Raw genomic sequence first — 16,191 nt, 5'->3', positions numbered from 1 at the left:
AAATAAGATCTGGAAACATAATAACTGTCAATTTTTTCTTGCTCACCTGCCCTGAGAAAGCTCATGTAGATTTGCCCTTTGCGAGCAATATAAACCTTGTTGACTACTCTCCCCAGTGAAATGGCCTTTTGTAGTCTTAGAAATATGTCAGTATTACTCATATTATTGAGCTTTATCCTATCATCCATAAAATAGAGGGTAAATGTGGTCTTTTATCTGCTTTACCTTTAAAGAAACTTTTTCTTGAATTTCATTAACCTTTTGGAAGTTTATTGTCTACTCATTATATTTCTCAGAATTTTCAGTCTCTAGGGAAAATTTTAGTTATGTATGCTGAGTATTTTTGTGACATTGTTATAAAGTATGCCTAAAAGGAATGATATTTTGTTTCAGTATAAGAGGAATAGATAGATAGAAAGAAAGAATAGATAAAAATAAAGATAGATAACAGATTAATAGATAGATAATAGATACATAGAAGGGATAGATAGAAAGACAGGATAGATGATATAGATAATAGATAAAATCTATACATTATATCTAATATCTATATCTATATTAGAATTTAAACTAGGAAGTCTGAAAATTTATCCCTAATTCCTCATCAATAACATAGGTTGTTAACAGGCATTCAAACATGTGATATTTGAATGAAATAGTAGGAAAAAATGAACACATGCAAAGTGAAAGTCACTCAGTTGTGTCAGACTCTAACCCACCAGACTCCTTTTGTCCATGGGATTCTCCAGACAAAAATACTGGAGAAAGAGAAACCTGGGTCTCCTGCATTGCAGGCAGATTCTTTACTGTCTAAGCCATGAACACATAAGCCTGTGATTTAATCACCAAACCACAGAGAAGCCAGCTGTCTTCACTGTACCCTGGTCACTACAGGGAAGAAAACCAGTGCTGAGACAGTGCAGCTCCTTAATGTATTCTGTATTCATTCAGTAGTTTTGTATTGTATTAATTATAGGAGCACAATGAGGGCACTTTTTTTTACCTGCCTCCCTTGCCTTCATGCTTCCTCCCAAATTAGCCATAATTGCAGTTGGCACTTCTAGGGCATTCTGTGCCACATCCCAGGCTACTCAGCAGGGGTTTCTGCTTTCTGTATCAGGGCCTTCTCTAAACTACTCCAGTCACTCCGTTCTCAGACAAGTGAGATGCTGATAAGCCCTTTGCAAACCATCCACAATCAGGGGACAAGACTGGATGGATTTATAGCCCCATGTTACATGCATCGAATGCACTTGTCTTGGGCCCTCATTTTGCTCCCTAAAATGTCTTGTGTAATTGAGTTCTTTTTGCCCATTGCAGTAACTCAGTACTTCTCCCTTACAGAGACTTTTCCTTCTTCACTTGCTCACCTCTATTTCCCCAGGCTCACCTCTATTTCTGGGAAATCCCAACTGCACTCAAATCCTTGTCTTTAGCTCTACTTCTTTCAGGACGTTGTTGTTTACTCACTAAGTCCTGTCCGACTCTTTGCAAACCCATGGACTATAGCCTACCTGGCTCCCCTGTCATTCACTATCTCCTGGAGTTTGCTCAAACTCATGTCTACTGAGTCAGTGATGCCATCCAACCATCTCTTCCTCTGTCACTCTCTTCACCTTCTGCCTTCGATCTTTCCCAATATCAGGGTCTTTTCCATTAAGTCAGTTCTTTGCATCAGGTGGCCAGAGTATTGGAGCTTCAGCTTTAACATCAGTCCTTCCAATGAATATACAGGGTTGATTTCCTTCAGGATTGACTGGCTTGACCTCCTTGCTGTTCAAAGGCCTCTCAAGAGTCTTCTCCAGCACCACAGTTGGAAAGCATGTTATTCAGCACTCTGCCTTCTTTATGGTCCAACTCTCACATCCATGCATTAATACAATTTAAAATATTTGATACTGTCTGTGGCCCTAGGAAGCATAACCTCAGGATGATATTATGGAAGTGTACTGTTGACACACACAAAGACTCCAGTGATCCCACTCTTGGTTTTAGTGTGGTACTAGTACCCCTCAAGATGTTCCAGCATCAAATAGATTAATCATCTGAAGTGGTTTGTGATGAAATACAGGTTAAAATAAAAGCATTGGTTTTTTCAATGTTTTTAGAAATTGACATTTTTTAAATTGAAATTATAAAGATTATGAAGACAGCTGGCTTTGTTAAATGCCTTGTGAGCCTTAAAGCAAGAAGATGACAGACTCAGGTCATCCAACTCTTAAACCAGAGTGAGCTGTACAAGTCCCAAAACTTTCAGAGGCATTTAAAGAAATTACTGGCTTTTATATCTGGGGGCAGATTTTACAGAAAATCAAGCCCAGATTTCACTGTAAAGGGGGTTAATCCAGGAAAGGAAATTGAATGTACAGTCTTTATGCTAAATTTGGATCTCAAAGAGAAGAGTGGCTAACTGAGGGGTGGGATCAGAATATTTGGTGCTTGATAATATTGAATATTTAAGATTTCCTTGTGTTCTGGGCCAAAAGGACCTTTACTGTAAGATGGAGGTTCCCCTTGTTTGTTAACTCTCCCCAAACTTCTCCTTTTTGTGCCAAACCCTTAAAACAATGGACTTCCCCGAAGGCTCAGCAGGTAAAGAAACTTCCTGCAATGCAGGAGACACAGGTTCAATCCCTAGGTCAGGAAGTTCCCCTGGAGAAGGAAATGGCAACACTCTCAAGTGTTATTGCCTGGAGAATTCCATGGACATAGAAGCCTGGCTGGCTATAGTCCATGGGATCACAAAGAGTCAGACATGACTGAGCAAGTAAACACACACACGCAATGAAAAAATAGGCTTATACCCCCCCAAAAAATACAGTCCTTACCCCAAGAAAATAGTTTTCCCAGGGAAATAAAATTGTTGAGGAACTAAGATAATGAACACTGGCAGGAAAAGGTCAAGATAGGTGATAGTCTTTCTTGAGGGTGTGGACAAATCATCAAATGCAATGTAAGGATAATTTCTTAGCATCAGTTCAGTTCAGCTGCTCAGTTGTGTCTGACTTTGTAACCCCATGGACTGCAGCATACCAGGCTTCCCTGTCCATCACTAATTCCTGAAGCTTACTCAAACTCATGTCCGTTGAGTTGGTGATGCCATCCAACCATCTCATCCTCTGTCATCCCCTTCTCCTCCTGCCTTCAATCTTTCCCAGAATCAGGTTCTTTTCCAAAGAGTCAGTTATTCCTATCAGGTGGCCAAAGTATTGGACTTTCAGCTTCAGCATCAGTCCTTCCAATGAATATTCAGGACTGATTTCCTTGAGGATTGACTGGTTTGATTTCCTTGCAGTCCAAGGAACTCTCAAGAGTCTTCTCCAACACCACAGTTCTAAAGCATCAATTCTTTACCGTTCAGCTTTCTTTATGGTCCAACTCTCACATGCATACATGACTACTGGAAAAACCATCGATTTGACCAAATGATTGACATATACCTGAAGTATACTTCAAAAGTTCAAGTTCAATTATACTTCAAAAGTTCACAGTTCAAAAGCATCAATTCTTCAGCACTCAGCTTTCTTTATAGTCCAGCTCTTACATCCATACATGACTATTGGAAAAACCATAGCTTTGACTAGATGGACCTTTGTTGACAAAGTAATGTTTCTGCTTTTTAATATGCTATCTAAGGTTGGTCATAGCTTTTCTTCCAAGGAGCAAGTGTCTTTTAATTTCATGGCTGCCATCACCATCTGCAGTGATTCTGGAGCCCAAAATGTGTGCGACTCTTTGCAACCCCATGGACTGTACCTCTGTCCATGGAATTTCTCAGGCAAGAATACTTGTGTGGGTTGCCTTTCCCTTCTCCAGGGAATCTTCCCAACCCAGGGATCGAACCCAGGTCCCCTGCATTTAAGGCAGATACTTACTGCCTGAACCACCAGGGAAGCTCATTTTCAGCATGGGAACAGGTTAGCCTCACTTCAGAGCTGCATCTACAGTCTGTCCTATTGTACTGCTCCTTAAACCTGGGAGCCAGTAATCCTGTGTAATTGAAGTGAGGATGCTGGAAATGATTTGGCAGAGTCTTGAAGAAGGAATGAGGAGGGTAGTGTGAATGTTAGAAGTGCTGTTTATAGGAGATCAGAAAATCTATCCCTTGATGCATTCTCTTGAGGATATGCTTATCTCATTAATGTAGAGGTCTGGAAGGTAGCCTCTTTTTGTATGTCTAAGAACTCATTTTATGTTTATTCAGTTCAGTTCAGTCGCTCAGTCATGTCTGACTCTTTGCGACCCCATGAATCGCAGCACACCAGGCCTCCCTGTCCATCACCAACTCCCAGGATTTACCCAAACTCATGCACATTGAATCGGTGATCCCATCCAGCCATCTCATCCTGTCATCCCCTTCTTCTCCTGCCCCCAATCCTTCCCAGCATCAGAGTCTTTACAATGAGTCAGCTCCTCTCATGAGGTGGCCAAAGTATTGGAGTTTCAGCCTTACCATCAGTCCTTCCAATGTACACCCAAGACTGATCTTCTTTAGGATGGACTGGTTGGATCTCCTTGCAGTCCAAGGAACTCTCAAGAGTCTTCTCCAACACTACAGTTCAAAAGCATCAATTCTTCGGTGCTCAGCTTTCTTTACAGTCCAACTCTCACATCCATACATGACCACTGGAAAAACCATAGCCTTGACTAGATGGTCCTTTGTTGACAAAGTAATGCCTCTGCTTTTTAATATGCTTTCTAGGTTGGTCATAACTTTCCTTCCAAGGAGTAAGCATCTTTTAATTTCATGGCTGCAATCACCATCTGCAGTAATTTTGAAGCCCAAAAAAATAAAGTCTAACACTGTTTCCACTGTTTCCCCATCTACTTCCCATGAAGTGATGGGACCAGATGCCATGATCTTCGTTTTCTGAATTTTGAGCTTTAAGCCAACTTTTTCACTCTCCACTTTCACTTTCATCAAGAGGCTTTTTAGTTCCTCTTCACTTTCTGCCATTAGGGTGGTGTCATCTGCATATCTGAGGTTATTGATATTTCTCCCAGCAATCTTCCTCCAGCCCAGCATTTCTCATGATGTACTCTGCATATAAGTTAAATAAACAGGGTGACAATATACAGCCTTGACATACTCCTTTTCCTATTTGGAACCAGTCTGTTGTTTCATGTCCAGTTCTAACTGTTGCTTCCTGACCTGCATATAGGTTTTTCAAGAGGCAAGTCAGGTGGTCTGGTAGTCCCATCTCTTTCAGAATTTTCCACAGTTAATTGTGATCCACACAGTCAAAGACTTTGGCATAGTCAATAAAGCAGAAACAGATTTTTTCTGGAACTCTCTTACTTTTTCAATGATCCAGCAGATGTTGGCAATTTGATCTGTGGTTCCTCTGCCTTGTAAAACCAGCTTGAACATTTGGAAGTTCATGGTTCATGTATAGGGTTATGAAAAATAATCAAAACATTTGATTGTATGTGACCTGAAATATGCACTGCATGGCTCTTTACTGACTTGTACATGAAGGCACTAAAGAATGTGTTGCTTTCTTTTCTCTTTTTTAAAGTAGCCTTCTTCTTTTTTAAAGATATTTGATGTGGACCACTTTTTTTTTAATGTTTTATTGACATTGTTACAATATTGTTTCTGTGGTTTATGTTCTAATTTTTTTTTTTTTTCTTTTTTTTGGCTACAAGGCATCTTAGCTCCCTAACCAGGGATCAAACCCACACAGCTGCATTGAAAGGCAAAGTCTTAACCACTGGACCACCAACCAAGTCCCTGCATTCATGATGAAGTTCACTGATGATTATTCTCTATTGGCTGAAGTTTATTATGTTAGGTGATGTTGTTGTTCAGTTGCCAAGTCATGTCTGACTCTTCACAACCCCATGGAACTGCAGCACACCGGGCTTCCGATGCTATTGCCCAAAACCGGGCTCCCTAGTGTCAACTGGACAGATCAGTTTCCAGAACAGCAGAGGGATATGGGATCGTTTAATTGCCAAAAGCAAGGTGGATGTTGCTGACAAAATGTCCAGCAAGAGCGGCAACCTGGGTAGAGTGCTTCGACTAGAAGAATCTGTTGAGATGGTGGTGATACCAAGAATGAGACAGACAGGCCTCAGAAAAGGGTCTTGATGGACTTATTTATCCAGAGAACATCAGTGGCACATGAGCAGGAAGCTGACATCCGCATCATAAAGGACAATGGCAGTTTATCACTCAGATTCTAGAATGAAATGAATTTTCAAACTGAGTATATTGAAGGGATGGAAAAGCAGCTCTTCACAGTGGGCATGATAAACGTTCTCCCCAGACCTCCCCAGAGTGGACTCTAGTTAGTTACCTAAATGCCTCCTTGGCACAAGAAATGCTGAGACTTTTGCAGAAGTTCTGAGTTTGGGACGTGAGCTGAAACTGACGGTGGAAACCCCACTGTGGCCTCCTGCCTCTCTGGTCGGAGCGGGGCTTTTGTGATGGTGAATGGTACTGTGCTCCCAAATCTAGCCAACAGTGCATCCAGGGGCCTTCAGGCCAAATCTGTGGTTGTTTCTCTTGTCCCCATGTTTATTTAGAGTGCATAAAAAAATACCCAGTCTAATGATATACTAACCAGGAAGTTTGTTGAAAAATGATCTAATCTATGAACATAGGATGTTTTTCCATTTATTCAGGTCTTTAAAAAAACAAAAATTAAGCCAAATTTTAGTTTTCAGGTTACAAATCTTGCATTTCTTTTGTCAAATTTAAACCTAAATATTTCATTTGTGTAATACTATTGCATATGGAAATGTTTTCTTCATTTTATTTCTAAAATGCTCATTGGCAGCATATAGAAATGCAATTGATATTTGCATATAAATCTTGCGAGCTTCTATTACTTGTTTATTAGTTCTTTTGTTTGGAATTTTGTTTTCTTTTATCATGTTCTGTTTTGTTTTTCGGCCTCACTACAGTCTGTGGCATCTTAGTTCCATGACCACGGTTCTAGCCCAGGTTCCCTTCAGTGAAAGCATAGAATTTTACTTACTGGACCACCAGGGAATCCCCTTGTTTCTTATTAATAGTTCTGGAAGCTTTTTTTTTTTTTTTTAATATAATTCCTGGGGATCTCCTATATAAGAGATAAAATGATATATAGGTAGAGATAGTTTTTACATTCTCTTTTTGAGTCTGGATAACATGTGCTGCTTTTGCTTGTCTAATTTCTCTGCAAGAAACTCCAGTACAACTTTCAATAGAAATAGTAAGAGTCAGCATCTTTTTACTGTTCTGATCTTAGGAAGTAAATATTGAATTTTTCACCATTTAGCATAATACATATATGTTTTTTATATTAAGGATGTTCCTTTCTATTTCATTTGTTGAGTATAAGTTTTTTATCAGTAAAGTGTTTCATATTTTGTCAAACGTTTTTTCTACATCTTTTGAGATGATCCCATATTCTATTCTATCAATATTCTATCAATATTAATTCTATTAACTGATTTTCTGTTGTAAAACCAACCTTGCATTCTGGTATATATGCCAAGTGACAATAGTATGTATTTTTCTTTTATGTTGTTGGGTTTTATTTGCTAGTATTTCACTGAAGAATTTTATGTCTACGCTCACAAGGTATACTGTTTTGATATCTTTATCTGGTTTTGATACTGGGGTGATATCAGACTCATAGAATGTGTTGGGAAGTGTTTTCTCCACTTTTTCTGTAGAAAAGGTATAAGATTAGTGTTAATTCTTGTTTACATGTTTGGTAGGATCTTCCTGTATGAAAACATCAGGGACCAGAGAAGATTTTTTCAAGAGCTATTTGACTATTAATTTATTTGAAGGCAATGGCACCCCACTCCAGTACTCTTGCCTGGAAAATCCCATGGATGGAGGAGCCTGGAAGGCTGCAGTCCATGGGGTTGCTGAGGGTCGGACATGACTGAGCGACTTCACTTTCACTTTTCACTTTCATGCATTGGAGAAGGAAATGGCAACCCACTCCAGTGTTCTTTCCTGGAGAATCCCAGGGACGGGGGAGCCTGGTGGGCTTCTGTCTATGGGGTCACACAAAGTCGGACACGACTGAAGTGACTTAGCAATAGCAATAGCAATAGTCCAAAAACCATTCATGTTATATATGGATCTTGTTTGAATTTTAATAGTTTCTGTATTCAAGGAATTGTTCCATTTCTTTGAATTTTTAAAATATATGTAAAGTTTAAAGTGTTAAATAAGTTTTAAATGTAAAGTTGTTCACAATATTTTCATTATTACCCTTTGATTGGCTGTCTACCTAGAATGATAGCCCCTGTTTCATTCCCAAAGTTGATGATTTGTGTATTTTCTTTTAAAATTTGTTCTCAGTTTTGCTAACAGATTATAAGTTTTTATTAATTTTTTCAAAGAAACAGCTTTTTGATTATTGATTTTTCTCTATGTCATTGATTTCTTTGCATATCTTTATTATATTCTTTCTTCTTGCTTTCGGGTTCATCTTTATGTTTTTTGCTCTAGATTCTCAGGGTAGAAACTTTGATTATTGATTTCAGATCTTCTGTCTTTTAGAATGTATGTTTTTATTTCAACAAATTCACCCTCATCTCTGCTTAAGCTGCATTCCACATATTCTGATATGTTGTATTTTTAGTTTCATTCCATTTTACGTCTTTTCAGTTCCTTTCAAACTTCCATTTTTTTACCCTTGAATTATTGAAGTGTGTTGTGTAATTGCCAATGTTTAGAGATGCACCTGTTCTTTCTGTTACAGATTTCTAGTTTGATTTCATTCTAGTCAAAGGAGATACCATATAATATCAATTATTTTAAGTTTGCTGAGGCTTGTTTTATGATGCAAGATATTTTCTCTTGCTGAATATTTCAAGTGCACTTAAAAGTACTGTGTATTCCGCCTTTGTTCACGGAAGGGCATTACCTATGTCAGATGATCACGTTTGCTGATGCTGTTCATATCTTCTACATTTTCACAGATTTTCTTCTATGTAATAATTGTACAAGCTGCTGACAAGAGGGCACTGACATCCTTCATGAGAGTTGTAGGTTTGTCTATTTCTCCTTTCAGCTGTATCTGCTTTGATTCATGCATTTTTAAGCTCTATTGTTCGGCACATATACATTTAGTACCACAGATGTTCCTTGTGGATTAAAGTCTATTTTAACTGATACTAATATAGTGACTCCTGCTTTTTTTAAAAAACTGAGATGTACTTGAAATATATCATTATATTAGTTTCAGGTGTACATAAAATGATTTGATACTTGTATGTATTACAAAATGATCATTACAGTAAGTCTAGTTAATATACATCATTATACATACACGCATGTGTATTAAGTCACTTCAGTTGCCTCTGACTCTCTGGAACCCATGGACTGTAGCCCACCAAGGTCCTCTGTCCATGGGACTCTCCAGACAAGAATATCTAGAGTGGGGTGCCATGCCCTCCTCCAGGGGATCTTCCTGACTCAGGAATCAAACACGCATCTCTTATACCTCCTGCACTGGTCGGTTGGTTCTTCACCACCAGCGCCGCCTGGGAAGCCCTCATCACACACAGTAATGCTTTTTGCTTATAAAAAGAACTTTCAGCATCTGCTCCCTTAGCAGCTTTAAAGTATACAATATATTACTGTTAGCATTAGTCACCATGCTGTACATTACATCCTAAGACTTACTTATACTGTTACTGAAAGTTGGTGCCTTTGGACCATCCCCCACTTCCTGCCTTTGGCAACCACCAATCTGTTCTCTGTATTTATAAATTTGTTTTGTTTTTTAGACTCCATGTATAAGTGAGATCATATTGATACAAAATTTGTCTTTATCTAACCTCTTTTAGCATGAATCCCTCAAGGTCCATCCATTGTGACAAATGGCATGATTTTCTACTTTTGAATGATTGAATTAGATAGATTGGTAGATAGATGGATAGGGAGGTAAACAGGTAGATGGATAGATTGATAGATAAATAAGTAAGTAGACAGGTAGGTAGGTAGATAGAATGATAGATAGTGTGACAGAATGGTAGAATAACATATAGGCAGATAGATAAGGAAAATGTGTTATATATATGATATGATATATTTTATATATGTAATATTACATTATCCCTATCAATTTATCCATTGATGGACGCTGAGATTAAATGTCTTGGCTACTGTAAAAAGTGCTTCAGTGGACATGGACATGCATTTATCTTTTCAGATTAGTCTTTATATTTTCTTTGGGGAAATACTCAGAGATGGAACTGCTGGGTCATATGATAGTTCTTATTTTTTATTTTTTTTTTTTAGGAATGTCCATACTATTTTCCACAGACTTTACCAATTTACATTTATACCAGCAATGCAAAAGATTTCACTTTCTCTACATCCTTGCAAACAGTTCTTATTTGTTGTCTTTTTGATAACAGCCATTCTAATAGGTATGAGGCGCTATCTCATTGTGCTTTTATTTGCATTTCCCTGATGATTAGTGATGTTGAACAACTTTTCATGTATTTGTTGACTATTTGTATGTCTTCTTTGGAGAAATGTCTGTTCAGATCCTTTGTCCATTTTTCAATCAGATTGTTTGATATTTTTCTATTGAGATATATGAGCTTTTTATGTATTTTAGGTATTAACCCCTACCGGTTATGAGATTTAAAAATAGCTTCTCCCATTCTGTAGGTTATATTTTCATTTTGTTCATGGTTTCCTTTGCTGTGAAGATACTTTCTAGTTTGATGTGGTCCCTTTTGTTTTTTATTTGTTGCTTTTGCTTTTGGTGTCAAGTAAAAAAAAATCATTGCTAAGACTGATGTCAAGGAATTTACTGCCTATATTTTCTTCTATGAGTTTTATGATTTCAAGTTTTACATGTTGTTATTCAGTTGCTCAGTTGCATCCAACTCTTTGCAACCCCATGGTCTGCAGCACACCAGGCTTTCCTGTCCTTCACCAACTCCAAGAGCTTGCTCAAACTCATGTCCATTGAGTCAGTGATGCCGTCCAACTATCTCATCCTCTTTTGTCCCCTTCTCCTCCTGCCCTCAATCTTTCCCAGCATCAGGGTCTTTTCCAATGTGTCAGTTCTTCACATCAGGTGGCCAGAGTATTGGAGTTTCAGCTTCAGCATCAGTCCTTCCAGTGAATATTCAGGGCTGATTTCCTTTAGGATGGACTGGTTAGATCTCCTTGCTGTCCAGGGGACTCCCAAGAGTTTTCAGCCTCACAGTTTGAAGGCATCAGTTCTTTTTTTTTTTTTTAAGAGAAAAATTTTATTGCCATATAAAACGCACTTATAAAATGTCCACAGAAGGCATGTAATTCTTCACTGCTATATAAATTTACTGGGACTACTTTATTCACTTTCTATTGTTATGACATCACCTAAAACATAAACAATGAGTTATACTCTATAACAAATGCATCACTGATTTTCAACAATCATTGGTTTAATAATTAGTTTAAGATTATATAATCACATCTATATTCTGGAATGTTCACTTTCATGTAGTGTAATAGAGTTTAAGAGTATAATTGCACATGGATGGTATAGAAAAACATTCACTACTAAATTATTTTACACCATTATGACAGGTTAACATTCTTCCCGACTGAAATGAAGAGCGTCAGCAGTTTGGTCTCTAGTCAACAGTTCCAGGATTCTCAACGCAGTAGTGTGTATGTGTTTGTGTCTGTGCACCCACCGAAAAACTTAACTCTTTCATAAAAAAGTGCAACATTACAGCAATTATTTTGCATGTTTAAATATGCAAATATGATTATTTGTAAACAAACAAAACCCCACACAAATACTCTTAATTCTAGGGAAAAAAAAATCTGTCAACTCATAATTATTCTAACATGCTTTAGTTGAACACACATTGGATTTCTGAAAGGTGCATATATTACCTTAGATAATAAAGTGTAAAAATGACTTTCTTATTTCATACTATGAAATGTGCATGTCTGGTATTTCCTTTATGCCAGTTTAGATCAAGAAACTCTAAATCCTGGATCCCCACAATTCACTTATAAAAGTCCTCAAAATTATGGCTCTTGCAGCAGGTTTATCAGATTACACATGATGAAGTGTTCTAGCTCCCTCTATTTCAAGTATTGAAGAAAATGAGGCTCAAAATCTCTGGAGGTTGTAACTAAAAATGTAAAGCTTTAGGAAACAGTTAAATGTGTTTTGAAATATGATATAAACTGAAACATATTCTTAATCTGTGTTAGGCTGATGAGTACCAGGACTTTAAAATAATTTTATTAAATCTGAACATTCATTCAAAAGTGATAAAGAACACAATTTGCCTATTAGTGTATGGTTTTAGACAAATCAATCATGATGTTTAAAACGTTTTCAATATTGTTGACATCGGTTTTGTTTTCTTTTGAATATTAACTTGATATTCAATTAAACATAAATATTTTGCCTCACACTACATATAATGAAATGAATTACTTTTGAAATGGAAAAAATTTTATAGCACTAGAATGAGAATTTACTAAAGGTATTTAAACATGTCTTTCAACATCATCAGAAGTCCTATAGTATAGAAAATATCTAGTACCCTTAAGGCTTCAGAGTGAGCTGATCTTCTGCAACTTTAAAGCCATTTAAAAAACCAGAAAGTCAAATAGAAAAGACTGCTGCAATAAAGCACTGTCTAAACATTGCAGATATGATCCCATGGTCTGAGTGAGCACTGCTCTTCAGAGCAAGCAACTTTCCACTTTTTCCTAGGCACATGAAGTTTTCAGCTTAGAAAATAACCTAAGCTGGTCCTTAATGTATTCATTAAGTGGAATGAATATTTTAAGGTCTTTCTCCCTTAAAAAAAAAAAAAAAAAAAAAGATGTATCACCAAACAGTAATAAGACTTGTATCTTACTTTTAGACATTAGCCTTTTCTGGAATTGGCCCAACTGTATAAAATTTTAAGAATTATATGAAAAGTGTGGAATAATCACTCTATGAAAACTGTGATGAAATTAAACATCATTATATTGAACTCTTTTCTAGATTTAACTCAGAAATCATAAGTCTTCTTTAACATTAATTTTATAAGCATACAGAAGTGAAAAGTGCTATTTTTCAAAAAGTACAATTTTCCCCTCTACTATATATCAACATGGAATGATTTCAGTTCTCCTGTACTAAAACCTGGACTTTTAAAAAACTAGTATTATAATAACTTTATTCAGTAGTAGCTTCAGTTTCAGCTGGACCCCTAATTATTCTTCGAATTCCTCTTTTTCCTGAAGGGCCTTTTGGTTTTGCAAAACTTTGTTTATGTGCATGCTGCTTGGGATGTACTTCTTCATAAAGGAAGTCTGCAGTCAACTCATCCCCATTGTCTATCTCGATCTTTCTAATGATGTCTATTTGTAGTTGTCTTTCTACAATCTCTAACAGAGGGCTCTTGCAGCTAGAATACAGCATTTGTTCTCTTATACTGCATGTGTATCCAGGCATTGAATAAATAAAAACTATAGACTCCAAATAGTATCCTTCATGAGAATGCTTATACAGAAAGATGATAACGTGCTGCATCTTTGGGAATCCTCTTTGGCAAATCTTTTAGTTCTGTGTTTATTGTGTGGGCCAAAATTATGATTTCATTTTTTATATCTATTTCCAATTGTACATAGTTCAGCTGTCTGTTATTCAATTTTTCCAAAGCTTGAAAAGCTTCTTGAGAAATAGGAAATGCTACTCCTTGTAGTGTTTGATGCTTAGCGTCCACACTCACGTCAGTTTGTACCTCATTAATTTTAATCTGTCTTAATTCTTCTTCAGCTGCAGTCAGTGGCGCAGGAGAAGACTGTGACAGCAAATATTTTTTATACCCATGTAATGATACATCTTCCTTTACTGTTCCAAACACTTCATCTTTAATGTGGCCACCTCCAAACTCCTTTTTCAGAGTTGCTCTTGTTGCTGCATACAACATTTTCTGACGAACATGAGAATGATCAGGAGACCACGCAATGAATATCCATTCATATCCCTGGGCATTCTGAGAATCTAACCTGAATAATACATAGCTTGGTTGTTTGTCCTCCAACAGGGGTAAAACAAAGGAATCATAATCCTGATCCCAGGAATCTGAAGGCTTCCTACACGACCCAATCACAAGTTTCTCATTTTCAATAGATATCTTCAGAAGTCTGTATTTTCCATTTCTTGCACTGGCAAAGGTATCTTTAACGTCTTCACTTGCTTGGATGCCGCTCTGGTGGGACATGGCGGTGGCCGCGGGCTCCCGGCTCCAGCGCTGAGTGCCTGAAGGCATCAGTTCTTTAGCACTCAAACTTTTTTATTGTTCAGCTCTCACATCTGTACATGACTACTGGAAAAAAAAAATGGTTTGACTGGATGAACATTTTTAGGCAAAGTAATGTCTCTGCTTTTTAATATGCTGTCTAGGTTTGTTGTTGCCTTTCTTCCATGGAGCAAGCATCTTTTAATTTCATGGGTACAGTCACCATCCACAGTGATTTTGTGGCCTTAGAAAATAAAGCCTGTCATCGGTCATTGTTTCCACTGTTTCCTTATCTGTTTGCCATGAAGTGATGGGGCCAGATGGCATGAGCTTCATTTTCTAAATGTTGAGTTTTAAGCCAGATTTTTTACTCTCCTCTTTCACCTTTATCAAGAGGCTTTTTAATTCCTCTTCACTTTCTGACATAAGGGTGGTGTTATCTGTATATCTGAGGTTATTGATATTTCTCCTGACAGTCTTGATTCCAGCTTCATCCAGGGTAATGGATGCTTCATCCAGCCCAGCGTTTCGCATGATGTACTCTGCATATAAGTTAAACAAGCAGGGTGACAGTATACAGCCTTGACATACTCCTTTCCCAGTTTTGAAGCAGTCTGTTTCTCCATGTTCAGTTCAGTTTCTTCTTGACCTGCATATAGGTATTTAAGGAGGCAGATAACATGATCCGATTTCCCCAACTCTTTAAGAATTTTCCACAATTTATTGTGATCCACACAGTCAAAGGCTTTAGCGTAGTCAATGAAGCAGAAGTCAAGTCTTATATATTTCAAACTTAATCCAAAAATTTGAGTTAATTTTTCTGCATAGTATGAGCGGTGCTGTTTCATTCTTTTGCTTGCAGCTGCCCAGTTTCTCCAATATCATTTACTGAAGAGACTCTCCTTTACCTATTGTGTAATCGTGGCTTCTTTATCATAAATTAATTGATGATATCCACCTGGCCTTATTTCTGTGCTCTATATTGTATTATTTTCCATTGATTATTGCCTATATTATGCCAGTACCATAGTGCTTTGAGTACTATTTGAAATACAGTTTGAATTTAGGGAGTCTGATACCTCCAGCTTTGTTCTCTATTCTCAAGATTGCTTTGGCTCTTCAAGATCTTTTCTGGCCCCATGCTGTTTTAGGATTATTTGTTCTATTTATGTGAAAACACAACTTTGGGATTTTTATAGGGAATGGCATTGAACCTATAGATTGCTTTGGTTTGTGTGGACATTTTGACAGTATTAATTCTTATAATCCCTGAACAGAGAATATCTTTCCATTGATGTGTGTTATCTTTAATTGTTTTCATTAGTGTCATATTTTTCAGTTGCAGGTATTTCTCTCACCTCCTTGGTTAAATTGATTTACAAGTGTTTTATTCTTTATAATGTAATTATAAATAGGATTGCTTTCTTAGTGAACAGATTTTTGTATATTGATTTTTGTATACTGCAACTTACTGAATTCTTTCATTATTTCTGACAGTCTTTTGGCAAGGTTTTAGTTTTTTTTCTTCTCTAATTCTATCATGTCATCTGTTAATAGTGATGATGTTACTTCTTTACTGATTCTGATGCCTTTAATTTCTTCCTTTTGCCTAATTGCTCTAGTTAGAACTTCAAATACTATGTTGAATAAAAGTGGGAAGAGTGGGCATCTTCTCTTGTTCCTGACCTTGGTGAGAAAGCTTCTAGTTTTCCTTTATCGAGTACAATTGCAGCTGTGGGAATGCCATGGCCTTTATTATGTTGAGCTATGTTGTCTCTATATCCACTTTGTTGAAAGTTTTTAATTAATAGGTGAATATTGAATTTTGTGAGATAGTTTTTCTGCATATATTGAGATGATCGTGAGTTTTATCCTTCATTTTATCAATGTGAAATATTACCTTATTTGATTTGCAAATGTTGAACCAGTTATGCACTCCTGAAATAAACTGCAGTTTATCATGGTGTA

The 16,191-nt window shown here is 37.1% G+C and overlaps 1 pseudogene; it reads right to left on the bottom strand.

Moving 5' to 3' along the window:
• Nucleotides 1-11,197: 11,197 nt before the first annotated feature.
• LOC129651456 (twinfilin-1-like) lies at nt 11,198-14,238 on the bottom strand (annotated as a pseudogene).
• Nucleotides 14,239-16,191: the final 1,953 nt, after the last annotated feature.

Source organism: Bubalus kerabau, chromosome 4, assembly GCF_029407905.1.
Source record: "Bubalus kerabau isolate K-KA32 ecotype Philippines breed swamp buffalo chromosome 4, PCC_UOA_SB_1v2, whole genome shotgun sequence".
In the NCBI taxonomy this organism is placed as follows: Eukaryota; Metazoa; Chordata; class Mammalia; order Artiodactyla; family Bovidae; genus Bubalus; species Bubalus kerabau.
The sequence above is the reverse complement of the archived record's forward strand: the minus strand, read 5'-3'. Positions and strand labels throughout refer to the sequence as shown.